This window comes from Neodiprion lecontei, chromosome 2 (assembly GCF_021901455.1).
Source record: "Neodiprion lecontei isolate iyNeoLeco1 chromosome 2, iyNeoLeco1.1, whole genome shotgun sequence".
NCBI classification, from domain to species: Eukaryota; Metazoa; Arthropoda; class Insecta; order Hymenoptera; family Diprionidae; genus Neodiprion; species Neodiprion lecontei.
In genome coordinates, this window is record NC_060261.1 from 3,276,413 (window position 1) to 3,293,009 (window position 16,597).

Here is a 16,597-nt window from a genome sequence, read left to right on the forward strand (position 1 = left end):
ATATAATACGCTGGCCACCTAGGCGGTCTGGTCTTTCATTGTCAGGATCCCGTTCCTTACTTTCGAACTTGATATCATGCATACCCGTACCACTGTAACCGGTAGACGTATATTTTTCCCCGCGAGGATCTCAATTTGTCGTAAACATCATCGCGGGCCCCGTAGGGTCGAAAAACTTCCTTTGGAATCTTGTCACCCGGAGAGTTATAATTAATAAACTGCTTTCGTCGTCCCACCGAACCTTTGGCAGGGTCGAAGTGCATGCAGCACTGGAGGTCATGTAACTCTCGGGGTGAGAGAGAGGTGGAGTCACGTTCCAGAATAACCCACGCGTATAAGGAAAGTTGGCCGGCTAACCCGGCCATAATTTGAACCCCGTGCCTGTAATTATACCAGAGAAGCTGCTGAGTGACTTTCGGAGAAAGCTTGCCCGTTCCAACTTCCACGATGTTAGACTCACCGCATGCTCAACACTTCTCGCCGAGACATCATACTTCGATAGTTTAGGATTTACTGGCAGTCTCGCTCACAGCACGGGGGCGGAAAACTCCCTTGGAGTCACCCCCGTTTATGGGGTTGATCTTGCGGTTGACGCCCAGCTCCGCCAATCCGCCAGGTCATCCTCTATTAATACATTCCATTAACCCGACCGCGAAAACGGGCCTCGTATAGCCGGGATTTTTCGATTACAGTAGGGAGAAGGATCCTGCGGGACATTCGCATCCCCTGTTCCATACGGCGACGGGCAGCTGACGACACGCCAAAAGTTCTCATGTCGACTAAATATTTATACGCGTTCTCCGACAATGATCACATTAACGCGCAGTCCGAGGATATCAAAGCTCGTGATTCACGCCCGCTCGATCGTCGATCCTTAAGCATCGCTGAAGGTTATCATTTCGACCCCGTGAACTCGGGGTGAACCGACGAGGCTGCGGTCGTCTGCTTAATCCTCCTGATCGGCGACACTCCTTTCAATTTTATGCCGCGTGTCGAGGGCGACCCCTTTTCGTTTCGCGTTTCTGTCTTGTGCTTATTTCAGCCGCGAACAAAATCACAGGCCGGATCAGCCACTCGGTCGTGACTTATTCAGCTGTGTAATTCCATGCTTCGAGAACAACACGTGATCCGCACACTGCTGCCCCGGAATCAAACCCTCGAGGACTTTCCAGCGGGGGACCGAATTCGACTTAGGGATTCGCATCTGTGAACCACTCGAAAAGGGCTTTGTTACCTATACCGTCAAAACTATGAGCTCCGGTTTTTTTCACCGTGATCGACGAAATTCGATCCCTCTTAGTCATCTGCGAACTTGCAGAGATTTATTCGTTTCAGCATTGGTGGTGATGGACGTGTCATGATTTATTCTACACCGTCAGCAGAACACTGAGCTGCCCCGACCTTTTTGGCTCGTTAATAACAATCGCGAATTAACAACTGAACGGCAATGGTGAATTTTCAGTGTGTAGTATAGTACATATCCTTCCGATCTGAAATGTTCTCATGGACACAAGGCCCAAAAATCACTAGTTTCCGACACACATGCTTCGGAAGGAGGGTGGATGGATTTTTTTGATATCCTACGGATTACGCGATTTTTGCGGATTACAAAGCTTCGAGGAGCAGTCGAAATCCAATATATCAATCAAAAACTGCGCAGTCGATTCGCAGAGACTCCGCAGACGTGTGAAAAACGGGACAAGTCGATTGTTGCAAGAGTCGGAGGGTCTCGTTCTTCATGCGAAATCCGACGTTGCACCTCCTTCCGGTAAACCAGCGAGTTAGTGGATGGAATGAACGCATCGATGGAATCAATCACAGCTTCCTGCCTGTCTTTGAGAATCGACCGTGCCGCTTTTTAAGTGAATTGTTTGATTTCAAGTCCCTTTGAAGCTTAATAATTTACGAAAATCACGAAATCCATGGATATCAAAAAATCTGGACACCTTTCTTCCGAAGCCTGTATCTCGGAAACTACTGATTTTTGAGACTTGTATCCATAAGAACTTTTGGGATCGGGAAAATGTGTACTCTAACGTACTGAAAATCCAGCCAATTTCTATAAGGATTCTACGGGGTCCTTTCAAGTAAGCTTTGTAAATCCTCCGAAATTGACAACAGATCAATTCGTATATCCTTGTACCGCAGATCATTTCGTACTGTCTACACACACATATATAAATCAGTAAATGTAGCCTGATTTATCGACGCCATAGGAGGTAGAAAAAGATAGAGAGCGAGAGAGGGAAAGGAAGGAAGAGAGAATTCAGGGAGATTTATGAAAATTCGTGAAGAAAAGTTGCCCGAGTGAGGCGGTCGAGTCTTGTATATCGACTCGGGTTGCCTGCGCACGAAGTCGTTGTAAAATTAATAGCGTTTTCTAATACCCTTAAAAGTGATCGATCGTTTCTTGTTTCACGGCCCCCGCTTATACATAATATTATACCTATATACAGCACATACAACACGGCAGGTAAGGTGTGTACCTATATCCATGTACCTTTCCACCCACTCGACGGGTGAGACACGTGAGTCTCGCGTTCTTATCGAAGGGACCTTGAATATTAAGGCACGTGAAAAGCTCGTACGTTCGAACTTTCACACCCAAACTGAAATTTCTCTGCACTTTTGCGAATATTAATTCTCTGGGTATCTTGTCGGGATGATTTTCGCCGCGTTTGAGCCGCAGATTCGTAATCCTATCTTCATTATTCAACCAGGGGATGATAAATCCTGAGCCGCTTGACCTCCGATGAAGGATCTGACCGACGTCCTCCTCGCGAATTCAGTCTTAAAACTCCGGCCACCCGTCCCTAATAACGGGCTGCGCGGCTTAAGCCTGCATTGCTGTTTGATTAAATTATTAGCCCCGGTTCTCGGGTGTGAAGGATGGGGGCAGCGGGCCATGCTTGCCCCTAATTGCAAGACCTTTAATAATGCACCGAACGCGGCTACCCTGAGTGCTCCTTGAATAAACAAATACCGAGCTCTACGATCATTATTAACTACCGCCGCGTCCGTCCGTCCGTCCGTTCGGCTGTCCTTCCGCCCCCGGCTGGCCGGAAATTCGTGGACAATCCGGACGCGATGTTCCGCTTCTACCTCGGCGAGCTTTTAATCCGGGAGAAAATTTATATCTGACTGTAATTTGGATGTATTAAGGGGTTAGGTGGGTCTTGACTTTCAAAAAATCCATATTTTATATAATTGTTTTTTTAATATAATAATAAAAGAATGATTTCAATCAAACTTAAGGTACATGAGAGAACAATATTTGAACTATATTTAGTAAAATTTTTATCATAATATGTTGAAAATTCAGTCATCCCGAACTGGTTTTCGAAGACCAAGTACTACCGTGGTTGACACGATAACTCCTGCTGACTTCATCTGAAATCAAAAAACTAAATATTTTCTGTTAGCAGGTGAGTATAGCTAATGAATGATCGACGGATTTTTTTAAAAATTGTAATTTGAATTTTTGGTAGAGCTTTTTGCAAAAAAAAGTACGATTTTCTGTACACCTTACACCATGCATTGTCTTGTAAAATAAGCTGTGATCTAAGAAAAGAAAATATCCTTCGCTTACAGCACGAGCCAGATGGCAAAATTTTCAGCCCTAAACGCTGGTCGGAAGTTGTTGCAATCAGACCGCGTGTACAATATTTCACTGGTGCGTTTCTCGAAAGGCATGCACGCGAGGAGAAATTGATAATTTCACTGTTGGCTAGATTTTTTCGTGTAGATTATTTATACAGGTATTATACGCACAGGTATAACATGATATACAGTATCTACATCGGTGCGATAGAATGAAAAGCGTGCGGTGGAATTCTCGTTGAAAAATATCGAACGCACGGTTCTCGGTAATGGCGACTGGTCGGTGTGTGGGTGCAATGGAACCGCTTTATTGGCAACACGGAAAGTCCATTAATAATTTAATACGGTTAACGTGTTGCCCGCTCTGTACGTTCGCTGAATTTATATTCGCCTTCTGGAATTTATTCGATACTAACGCGTAACAACGTAGCTACGTAACGCAGAAATCTGAAGTGCATCGGGCTGTGCTCAGTCAGTGTTCGGTGAAACTGCTACCTGCAGCGAGGCGCAGCGCGCATCTCGCCGTCATTTATACCGACCCAATCCTGTAGGGCTGCGTTCGTTCCTTCGGCATGTGTTCTCATTAAAATGGACATGAACCGAAAACATTACTTACTCTACCCACAGATTTATAACGTACAACTCACTTTGCTTGGCTCATTCAAGCTTCCTTATGGCTTCCAGAACCACACTCAATCGGCCGAAAACCTTACCGACAATTCTTGATTCAATTTCTCACGTCGCAAGGATTCACGGTCACGTTTCGACGCTCTTATACAAACTGAAAAAAAAAAAACAAATTACTCTCACGCAAGTAAATATGTTGGACTCGTCCTTCCTGACTTGCTTCATTCGGCTGATTATTTCCTTGATCAAATTGATCTCTTCGGACAACAAGGACATTAAAAAAGAAAAAATAACCAAGGGTACTGATACAATTTTAGCTGTTTTAAATTCTCGAAATAATCGTAATTGATTCAAATTAAATGTACCGGAATCGAGTAAATATTTTACGGATTCAAATCACCCGAATTGTTTAGATATTCTTTAGCCAATATTTCATACTTGTTACTGAAAAACAAACATCTAATCAATCAGCAAGCATTTCATATTAATCCTAGTAAATTTATCGGATTGTATTGTTCGTGCCTTATTTGAATCAAACATTTACTTGTAAAAGGTAATATACTTTTTTCCCGACGTAGGTAGGTACGGGAGAAAGGTTTCAGATCACGCGATCAGATCGGACGCATGTCACGTTGAAATCCACCGTGGTAAAAAAAGAAAAAAGAAGGGGAAAAAAATATCTCGGCAAGCTTCGTTCCCGGTTCTACTGGCCATAACTCGATTCCTCGCGGCGTGTAAGGTGTCGGTTAATCGATAGCTATCATCAGTTAACGGTGATAGGAGGCCAACAGCGGTCCTGCTGCACTGTAATTGATTCATGCTGTAAGCCATCATCTATCGGCGCTAGTCGGTTGCGCCCGAAGCACCCGGCCGGTTGTCGAAACGCAGTGTCAACCAGTCTCTTAAATGAGTCAAACTGCATGAAAGGGGCCGTCTATGTACGAGCGACGAAGAGGTGAGACTGGGATCCGGGATAAAAACCGGCTGGAAATGGCCTGCAAGCGTTTAACCGTCACTTACGATGAAACTTCTCATCTTCGATGAAAGAGTCCGTGATATCCTAGAACTTCGGTGCATAGTTCGGTAGAATCGGAGTACAAATTTATGGTAGAATTGCCCTAAAATGTCGATAAGAAAATCTGTTTTCAGAACTCTCTGTTTATTAATTGCCCTTTGATTGGCTAGGCTGATCAGCCCAGCGGAGAATTTACTGCAAGAACCGTACTGACATTTTACCACCACTTAGCCAAGACACGAACCTTCTGGAATCTCACCAAACGGCCGTACATCCTAAAAAAATGTTTTCGTCTTGGCTAAGTGTCGGTAAAATATCGGTAAGGGAATCTGTTTTCAGAACTCTCTTTTTAATAATTGCCCTTCGATTGGCTGGGCTAATCAGCCCAGCGATGAATCAACCGCAAGGGCAATCGAATTATAAAAGAGACAGTTTTATTGTACAAGGGACAAGAAGGTCTTCTGATTCTTGACTCATCGAAGCGTGTACAATACATATAATTAGGACCGTGAGCACAGGACCGTTTTATGAATTCCTTTCTCAGGAAATTGGCAATCGAATTGCGGTGCAGAGCTATGAGAGTCGAAGAATAAGAATAAGAAGAAAGAGAAGAGAGGATATTGGCAACCCGCGGTTGGTTATATACCTACATTTACTCTCTCGGGCATAAGCGAGGAGAGCTGTCTGCGGTGTAACGAGGAGAAACTTAGATCGTCGAAACGGAGGGGCGAACCGAAGGAAAAATAAAATAAACAACCGTTGGTAGAGGAATAAAAGGAAAAGAAACAAACAGGCCGAGGGGGATAAATACGACTTAGGTGACTTAGCCGGGTTTCGGGGGTGCGGATCAGGACGAGGGCGAAGCCCGACCCACCCGGCGTATCCGCCTTGCACATCGGCCAATGCGGTATATCGAAATTGGTTTTCACCCCGCGGTTCGGTCGCCTATTCGTTACCTCGTTGCGTCCCATATCTGCGCCGTTTTGCAAGTCAGGTACACACATGCAGAGGTAAATACGTAGATATGTCGTGTTATGCACGGTGCATTCATATTCCGGTGGGAGAATCGCGCATTTCTTGGATGTATGTACACCCATTCGTATAGACAGCTTGTATATTGAAAAGTAAATCTCGGCGAATGTCTTATTCCCTATACACGCGTCGATATTATAGGTACCTACTCGTATCCATTTTACAACCAGCTACCCGGATACAAACCTCGTGCAACATCTTTCTTCGCTCTACTTGTGCTCTCAATTGAAGCCTGAATTTCTCGGATGGTTGTTAAACCAGTGCATTTACAATACGTCACATACATCATGTCGAATTCCCAGCCCGGTCGATAAATGGGTTGAAACGAAGAAATTGCAAAACAGTGAAACGAGTTTCAACCTGATACGGTAATAAAATTTTCCAAGTAACTTTTACGGATGCCTGACAATTCGTAGTTCTTCCAATTTCGCCTAAAAATTAATAACAGCTTATTTTGCTCGTAAATGTTATATTTCAACTCAAATCACTTAACCTAAGGATAGCAACAAAAATTCAAATTCAGCTGCTCATTTATATATACGTTTCTTTATTACTTTTTAGACTTGTATAGAAATGTTACAGCAAAAGGAGTTATTGAAATTTCTACGTAATATATTTATAAACGAAATTAACTGCGATTTATAAAAATTGACTGATATGTATAGTAGGTACGCTTTTGTATTAGTAAAGGCAGAATTGCATGATTTCTAAAAATTTGTCGACCATTGATTTTTCACTCAAACTTCTTGTTAGGTTTTTTTAGTCTTTCCATATTGAATGGGACATTTTTTCGGACAGATTTTATCCGATAATCCTGAGTTGCTCTCGATCGTTTTTCATTTTGTAATTCCGTCATTAGTACATTGTTCTTTGATTAGACTACATCAGACCTGATGGATCGTTGAAACCTGATTATCATCAGATATAATTTTTTCAGCTCGTTTTTAAGACGGGAAAATTTTTCACTTTCCATTTTATTCCGTCCTCGAATTCACACTGTATAATAAGGTGATTCTGCTACTATGATTTAAACCTGGGCAATTTACATTGTCCGTCGACGACTCAACCCGACTCGACCTTGCGTGTTTCCAAGACGTAAAATTTTACGCGGAGAATGAACGATCGTAACTTCCGTGTACAATATTTATCATGACGGTCTGTAAGGTTAACCGTCATGCCCTCGCTTTTTTAGCGGATATTGTATTACACAAGGGAATGTTGCTGCGTATGGTTACATAAATACGTCGATGCGAATTGACATTAGGAAGATCCTGATGCGGGACTTCGGGATGAAAATGAAAAAACAATTTTCGGATCGACTTTCTTTTATCGTTGAAAAAGAATTCTCAAGTCCCGTATATTTTTACCACACGCCACCCCCTGCATTTATAGGTGAAACTACATAGTGTATACCCAACAACGAGCGATGAACAATCAGCGGTTGATGCTGGCATGAGCAATTAGCGCATCCAGAACCGCGCCTTTGAAGAGTTAAACGATTTTCATGCCGTTCTGCACGCCCAGCAGGCCAGCAACGCGGTTGTCTACCGACTCTGAGGTAAATATATCTGCCAGAAGCAGAGAGGCTCAGGTCTTTGATCGCGGATCCCTTTGATAATTAACCCCTCCGTAGAGTTGGCTGCTGCAATTTGACTGGAAATATACCAACCCGCGTCTATAATGATTCTCGGTTGTTATTGTGCAGTTATCTCGAGAAGTAGGAAGCTGCGAAAGCTCGTCTGCAATTCCCTAAAAGGGACTAATCGCTATCCATCTCTTCACTCACGCCGATCAACCACTCATAACAAAGACAAATCGACCAGCAGCTATAGTCGCGAAATTTTCGGTACCGGGCGCATCTGCGGAGCCGATATGGGGGTCGGGGTGACGGCACCCCCGGGAAATCAACCGATCAACTTGCACTCTCCCGCGATGTGATTGCTGCTTTAGTTTAATGCGGCGACGCGCGACGTCGACGTGCCGACGATCCGTCGCTGACCGCACCTCCCGTAAATCTCATCTTCGCGCCAGAAGCGGTGCTGTCCCTTAAAATCCGATAATGGATTTCTTCCGATCACTTACTCTCAGGCACCACCAGATGCTACCGGGACTTGCAGAATTGATAATCATCGGCTCACAGGCAGTTGCCAAAGTGCAAAAATTTTTTACGAAGAATTTGTACACTTGAAATAGTGCAAATTGACATAAATTTCGTGCGAAATCTTGAAAGAAAAGTTCTCGAAATTTTTAACAGTTTAGACAGCAGACAAATTCCTTTACCGACATCTTACCGACGCTTAGCCAAGACACAAGCCTTCTAAAATCTCCCCAAACGGCGGAACGTTCTAGAAAAAGGTTTACGTCTCGGCTCAGTGTCGGTAAAACGTCGATATAGGAATCTACGTCCAGAACTTTTCTTGCCTATCTACTTGAGAACTGAGATCATTTTCGAAAGGGACCAAATGTCAGAGAAACCAGTTTTTTTCAGCCTTGCAGTTATCCTGTATTTTTAGTGGATAAAAGGGGAAAAATCGACAGTATCGACTCTCGCAGGTTCAGATGCCATTGACGCGGTACATTCGTCGTATTTCGTGTTGTCCCCTCTTTTCGTTAACATGACGCACGGGACAGAGGAACGAGAGTATTATACGTATAGTGCAGCAATTTCACAACGTCGTGTGAGTCATACGTGTGCAGGTGGTTCGACTCCTGCGGCGCCGAATACACATTTCGCTGACGGAATCACCCCGAGAGGATTTGCTCGTCCGGTTCCCTCGGACTCCAGGCTCGAGGGGACATTCGATCAAGGAAGTCATAGGTTATGTACATTTAACAGCGATGCTGTTGGAGATGAAATCGTAAATGAATGTAAGCGAAATAACGAGAAATCAATCGAGATAACCGAAGTCATTGGAAATCGTTGGAAATCACTTGAAATTACAGCAATGAAAAAATCGCCCTGAAATTTATGGAAATTGCTGATCTTGCGGTAAATTTTTAATGATTTCTTTAGTATGTTCTTACCTTGATTTCTAGTTTGCAAATGATTTTCCAACGATTTGTTGTGGATTTCTTGTGACTCTGGTTAATCCGTGAATCCCTTAAATTCCCCTAGAATTCGAGGAAATTATTGGAAATCAGGGGTGAAACAGAAACTGAATGAAAATCACGCGACAAGCTGCAAATCCATAAAACGAACTGAAATCACTGATTCAATTTCGTATCGATTGTTAAATGGTCTTGCCTTTCCAATGTTAGTCATGGATTCTTCTTCCATTTTCAACTCGAGTTTTTTTTTTTTTTTTACTAGACGAACAAAAATCGGCATCGCCACAATTCGTCGAAAGACACAAATTTCAATTCGTCACTAACGTGAATTTTCATCAGAGTTTGAATTCCGACTTTCGAGGAGCTGGGGAATCGGTGCTGTTCGAAATTGTCGGCCATTCTCCTTTCGTTGAAGGGATTCCCGACTTCGGATGAAGATGAGGGCTTGATTCAATCGCTTAATTCATCCTCTTGTGCGGCGTGCGCGCGATGAAAACCGAGTGACAGTCGGAATGAGATTATATTCGAAATATATTTATTATCAAATTAATGTCCCTGACAAAAAGCCGTGATTTGCATTGAACCAATTCTCCGGAGCTTTTATGCAGCCACTCGGCTCAGAGAATTTCCGTAACATTTCAGGGCACCCCGCACTTACATTAAATATATATATATATATAAGTGACGATCGTAATTTCGAGTTATAAATTAGGTGCAGATATCGAGTAAATTGTCGAAATAATTCGGCAAAGGGAAGGAAAAGGACGTAAAGCTCGTCATGGCCGAATGAGAATTCGGTAAAAGACGTGTAAAAGTGAAAAGCGTCGGTCACCCTGAGGAATAGAAAGCCCTGGTTTTGCGAAGCAGCGTTAAGGCGCATAGCGAGACAGCGACGAATTTGTACAAAGCTTGAGCTATTAGTCAAAGCTCCGGTAAACTAGCTGCGCGGCTACACGTTGCGGAGTTTAATCCGCGTCAGGCCGCTGTCCGCCCTCTTTGTGATATTTTGTCATCTCTGTGGAATTGTGGAAAATACCAAAGCTCGCCAACCGCTCGTGTACTAAGTCCGAAACAAAGGGCGGAATGAATGTCGGAAAATTGAAGTGAAAAATAAAAACCGCGCGACGGATACTCGATGCTCGGGCAAGAATGGATAATAAAAAAGAAAAATCGAGGGGTCGCTGATTATTTTAGCAATTCTTTTCTACTCTCGGGCCGGGAGAATCGGCGACACCGACCCTCCCGCTAAAAATATTCATATCTGGCAAATCTGCTCGCCAACCCAAGCGGAGCTTTAAACGAGCTTTGACCCGCTACTAGCTGAAGGTGAATCCTAATGCGAGAATAATATTAAGATTAACCCTTAACGCTCGTTTTGTTTTTCCCGAGGTTACTTTTATGGACTGCGCACATTTCACCCCGTATCCCTCGCATTTCTATGAGGCGTTCCCTGCCAATTCAAGCGACGCTTCAACCTATTAGACATAATTTTAATATATTCAAACACGTAGTACAGGGCAAACGTTTTCATGAATAGTACTCACACGGCAAATTTTCGGGGAGAAACAGGCGGGGACAAAGAATGGAAAGTTCACACGGTAGAAAACCTAATTTATCATACCGGTTTGAAAATTTAGATCAGTGAGAATTTCCGTAGCTCAATTCTGTACTTCCGTGAACTTGTTTCAACTATTCTGTATTCAGAGCTTTTTATGTTTCGAAATTCTAACAATTAATTAAGCGAACAGCGTATAAAACTATGGTCAAAATTTACTGTAGGTGGGTGGAGTTTTCGGCATGGAACGCCCCATATTTTTTCTCCCTAAAACACGCAAAACAATGCCGCGCGTGAATTTACTTTCATAACGTGGATGTTGCCTAAGGATTACACGCATAAACCTTGCGCTGCTGTGTTTTCGTTCCTTTTTATCCCGTGTAACCGCTGATGGTCTGACGTACGGGAAATTCTGAAAGCATGGAGGATGTTCTCTCAGCTCGTAGTCGGGAAAAAAAATCGTTTGAATTATGATACAAGCCCAGCGGCACAGCCTCGGAAACACATTTTTTTCTTCTCTCTCTCTCTCAATCTCTCTCGCAGGATTTCTCGCATACGATATAATAATTCAATACACGTGTATTTATTTATGCCAAATTTGCACTCGTCATATTTATTTATTTATTTATTTATTTTTTGTTTCTTCGTTTTTTGGGATCTGCTGAGATTCATCTCTCGAGACATTTTTCGATAAACAGCGGAGGAAGAAACGTTGGCGTAAAATTTACAGAAGCACCGAAATAAGGGCTGAACGGGCAGCTTTTGTACATCAGAGCTTGCGGATCGGGGCGAAGGGAGTTCCGGAAGCCGGAACGAACCCCATCCGGGATAAAATCCGTTCGCGGCAACGGATGAGCTCGACGGAAGACGCCGGCTGGCTGCTCCATAAACAGAGCTTACGTGTCTGGCTGGCTGGCTGGCTGCGAGGGTGGGTGGTGAGTTTCAGTTCCGGTACAGGAGGATCATCATTCGATGCACCGAGCGGCGAACCCGTCTCTCAAGCTGATCTCCTGCTGCTGGGAAAAGGAGCCTGTTTTTAGTCCCTCGAAACACAAACTGTGATCAGGTTCCGTCGACGCCCGAGACGAAGGGCTCGAAAAAGCTCATGATCCATTAAAGTTGTGTTCCTAAGTTACATGCGTATAAGGTAGTGAAAATCAGTCGAGTCGGTCTGGAACGGGTATTTTTCTTACCTTTAAATTCTCATTTTTTCAAAGCTTCTTGTTTCTCTTTTATACCTGATTCAGCATCCCCGCGGTTTCAACCCCCGTCGGTTCGTGCTGCCACCTTTTAGCGAGGGTTGAAAACGCTTTTCCCAAACTTGCGCGGAATTTACGTTTTTGGATTGTATATAACATTTAAAATTTATTTATATTAATCATGGACACAACATAAATATCTGTTTGACAAACGATTATTTTATTTTTTTTATTTTTTCCAAACACCGAATCGAGTCCCTCGAAAATTTGCCAAAATGATGACGATTCGGAATTTTTTTGAAGTGTGAAGAGCTCCAAAAAAAAAAACAAAAAAAAAACAAAAAAAAAAAACACCGACACAAAACCTCGGTCCGGTTGTCGAGAATTTTCCGCGCGCATCAAAGCCCGAAATAATTCATACTTCGGGATTCGGGGCACGTGCTGCAGGGGGCGAGTTGACGCCGTGAGGAATCCTCGAGGGCAGGGGCGGCAGGAGCGCAGGTGGAGGCGGAAGTGGGGGCGATGCATCGATCCGTCGGTGCCAGGTCAAGCCGGCTTTCCCACCCCCGGCTATGACTCGCGCCGCTCCGGCGTTCCGCGTTATTTTGCATCGCTATTATTTATGCGAACTGCCTCCCCTCCGGGTACCCCCCCCCCCCCCCACCTGCCGTGCTACATTCGGTTGAATAATTAGAACAGGGCTTAGGGAATTAGAAGCTTGTATCCCGGCTCCCGCCCCAGACTGGAATTCCCTACGGTTCGTATACACGGATACACATACGTATCTATGTGTGTTATTTTTATATGTATGTATGTATGTATAGAATATGCATATACATGTATGTGTACGTACGAATACGTGCTCGTGTGAAATATCCAACGAAGCGTCAATCCCTCCCCCCCCCCCCCCCCCCCCAGATGCAACCCGTTCTTCGGACGCGGTTTTGTCTTTCGATATTTTTTTGTATTTCGTCTGTATCAATTTTTTTTTTTTTTTCTATCCTCTTCTCTGGAGCGGGCGGATTTTTTATCGACCAATTTCGCGGCGGGACAATTTTCAATTTCAATGTTTTTCGTTTTTTTTTTTTCACATGTTTTCCAATCAAATCGCATGCAAAAGTTATCATTCACTCGCGGAATAAACCCTGGCCAATTTTTTATTATACGTATAGTTGCGAGATATTTTCAATCGCGCGTGCTCTTGGAATATATATATATATATATATATATATACATATATGTATATACATATGTCAATTTTTTTCACCGATCGTTGAATTATTAAATAGTCGATTCAATTGGTGCCGTTATTTTGAACCTGACGAATTACGTACCGGAGAATAAATCTGGTTATTCAGGTTCTCGACTTCCTCGTCAGCTGTATTAGGGGGGGACACCTTAGACGGTCTAAAATTTATATACCTATTTTGAACAGTTTTTTTTTTTTTTGTTTTTTTTTTTCCTCATAGTTTCACGAACATTTTGGAATTTGTTTTTCATTTATTGTTTTCATTTTAAAATGCCGCCATTGTGTTATTAATTTCTGAACGGAAAAAATTCGCAAATGTTCTTGGAAGCTATGATTAATAAAGCCCTCATACTCAAGTTGCTCCGAGTGTATTCGTTTTCTTAAAAAAAATATTTAAAAAAAAAAAGAACAAAGCTCCTAAAAATATGCATGATCTTAGACGGTCGAAAATGTAGCCCCGCCTTAACTTCGGTTCGTAGTCGGTGTTTTGTGGCAGTAAACGAAAGTCGAAGCTTGCCGAACTGCCAAAGCTTGCGGCGAGCTTTTGCCGTGCCCCAGATCCCAAAAGCGATTAAATCAGAACGAACTTGCGAAGCGCATTCCTCGGCTCGAAGTGGGAAAATTGGAAGAAGAGAAGGGGAATTAGAAAGAGCCGAACATTTATTCGTCGCTGTCCGGATTCGCGGTGCGAATACCCGATTAATCAGTTCGAATTCATCGACGACTCGATATCCGCGATTCATGAAACCCCGACAATTAATGGTGATTGAGACTCGAATTAGCTTCCCCGCGGCTTGATCGAATCGCTGATTTCCTTTGTAATATCACCTCGGAAACTCACTTCTCACTTCCAATCCCTCCGCATTTCTCCACCCCGTGCTCGTTGGGCCAACCGCGGTTATTCGATTTTATCAATGCGCTTAACCTAAATTCACTCGGTGAGTTGGAGAGAGCAGAAAAAATTCAAAAGAGAGAAGTCTAAGAGAATAGTGCGAAAAATGAGGACCAAAATTATCACGAAATTGAACGGAAACCACTAGTGTATAAATAATAAGCGAAAGGGGGTTGTATTTTTCAATGACAAAAACTTCGAGAAATCTAAGAGTTGTCTGCGGAATTAAATATTTTACGGTAGCAGATTTCCAACCATCGTCCAGCTGTTGAAGAAGATTATGTGTAAAAAAATCGATAATTTTCATTAAATTTGTTACGAAATGATCTTGAGTATTTATCAAGGTGATTTTTTGATGCAGGAAGACCTTGTTAAAATCATCAAAACAGGAAAACACCGGAATTATGAACAAAAGCTCGTGAAACAATTAATCGTTTCGAATCGTTTCAAAACGATTGGAAATCTAGTAGAATCGTTCGATTTCACTCTACCGGAAGGGATATTTTATTGGGAACACTATTTGCCAAAAATTTACAGTAACACTTTTTATCGTAAGGTTTTAATTTTTAAATTAAAGAATATTCAATTTTACAACATTGAACCGATATCGATCACAATCATCAAATATCTGTGTTGAATCGACTACTAAAACTGAAAATAATAAAATCTTTTCCACTGCACTTTGTAGGAAATAATTTTGCGAATAAACGAACCCTGGTAGAATAAAATCGAACAAATCTACGAGATTTTTATCGATTGAAAAGTGATTTGAAACAATTCATCGATGTGTCTACGCTTTCTTTTTTCCAATCCCAGTATTTTCGATTTTCGTATTTTTCAAGCGCGATCTTCGCAGTTTGTAAATCTGAAAAAAAAATCAATGATCACGATTTGAAAGAAGAATATCGCAGACCTTATATTCGGCTAAAAATATGGAGCTTCTCATATTTCTCAATTTAAAATAGATCAGATTATCGGAATATTTGCAGTTTATATTCCACTATCGATCTGAAATGATAATGAATTCGTTTACAGTTGAACCTGTGAAGAAACAACGAAAATTGATATTTACGGCAAAACTACACAAAATTTGTCTCTTATTTATTGTAGCATTTGACTCATTAAAATGCTAATGCAGTACGATTTCTCCTGAACTATAAAGAGAACTACGAAACGAAAGCATAGGCTTTATATTTCAGTGCAAGAAAACGGCCCTAGATATTTGAGCAGAATCCATCTCCTTATCGGCTTACAACTATCTGGCAAAAAAGTTAACAAGACGCGTCGGTATCGGACTAACAATAAGAATGACGAAAAATAATCGATTTTGGATTAAATCGATTGTTTTTCATACTAGATTTTTATATTTTTCCTCAGAATCGGTCGTTGTTTTCTACTCGCATGAAAGTGGCAAAATCAATATCAATTTATGTCATTAAATTATCAATAATTATCATTGTTTCATTCATTAAATACCAATCCGATATAACAAGTGAAAGTTAAATGAATATTCTTACCTGAAATTGAAAACCATTTCGAACGAAACTAGAAGTTATCAAAAAACATTTCCGCTATCAAGACTACAATACTGAAATTTACAAATTTTTACTTTCAAATGCACAGTTTCGCGCAAAAAAAAGAACACAAAACAATCGATCGATCGATAAATTTTAACCGATTAAATCGAATCCTCTTCGATTAATCTATTATTTTTATCTCACCAACGCTTGCAGCTAAATATCTCGGTCTTCTGATCTCAACGGCAAAGATTTCACCTCGAGCGTTGAATTTAATTCCCTGCAAGTACCTACCTATCATATCTCGGTCAAATTGATCATTATACAGCCCTGCAGGACAAGAGAGCAAGACGTCGTCGAGGGTGAGTTGGGTTACGATGGAAGATGGGACGGCGAAGGGGGTGGGGGTGGGGGGGGTGAGCGGCAATTCAGCAAGCTACTAAATACTAATACAAGGGCGGTGGGGGTGGGGGTGAGGCGACGCTGGTTTCTCCTCGGCAGCGCGCGACCCGCTCGGATAAGCGTTAAGAGCTACGCGCAGATGTCGGATCGCGCGGTTAGTTTTAGGCGCCGCCGCCGGGTCACGGCGGCGCTGTCGAATCCCGTTCGGCTTCAGTCTGTCGCAGGGTCGCGAGGGGATTGGTTATCGCAGATTGGTGCGTCGCCGCCGGCAGCCAACCAAACACCCGACGTACCGCAAGTCTGCGGGCTCTTTTAAATACGCGCTCGAATAAGCACGCGTTGATAAATAGATCGATAGATCCCCAACCCCCCTCTCAACGTCCGTGCGGATGCTCGGTGGTTAAAATCGTCAGCGATATTACCGCGCGTGCAGTTCGTTTGTTTGTTTCTTGTAACTAAAC

The 16,597-nt window shown here is 42.6% G+C and overlaps 1 protein-coding gene across 2 annotated transcripts in view; it reads left to right on the top strand.

Annotated features, from left to right (window-relative positions):
* Nucleotides 1–16,597, top strand: part of LOC107224739 (epithelial discoidin domain-containing receptor 1) — a 143,402-nt gene that overhangs the window by 29,979 nt on the left and 96,826 nt on the right. Inside the window, exon 1 of one of the 2 annotated variants that reach the window (XM_046731155.1) lies at nucleotides 16,375–16,576. The exons of the other annotated variant lie outside the window; for it this stretch is intronic. The gene's annotated coding sequence lies outside the window, so the exon portion shown is untranslated. Of the gene's footprint in view, nucleotides 1–16,374; nucleotides 16,577–16,597 lie in introns of those variants that run through there. 2 annotated transcript variants of the gene reach the window in all.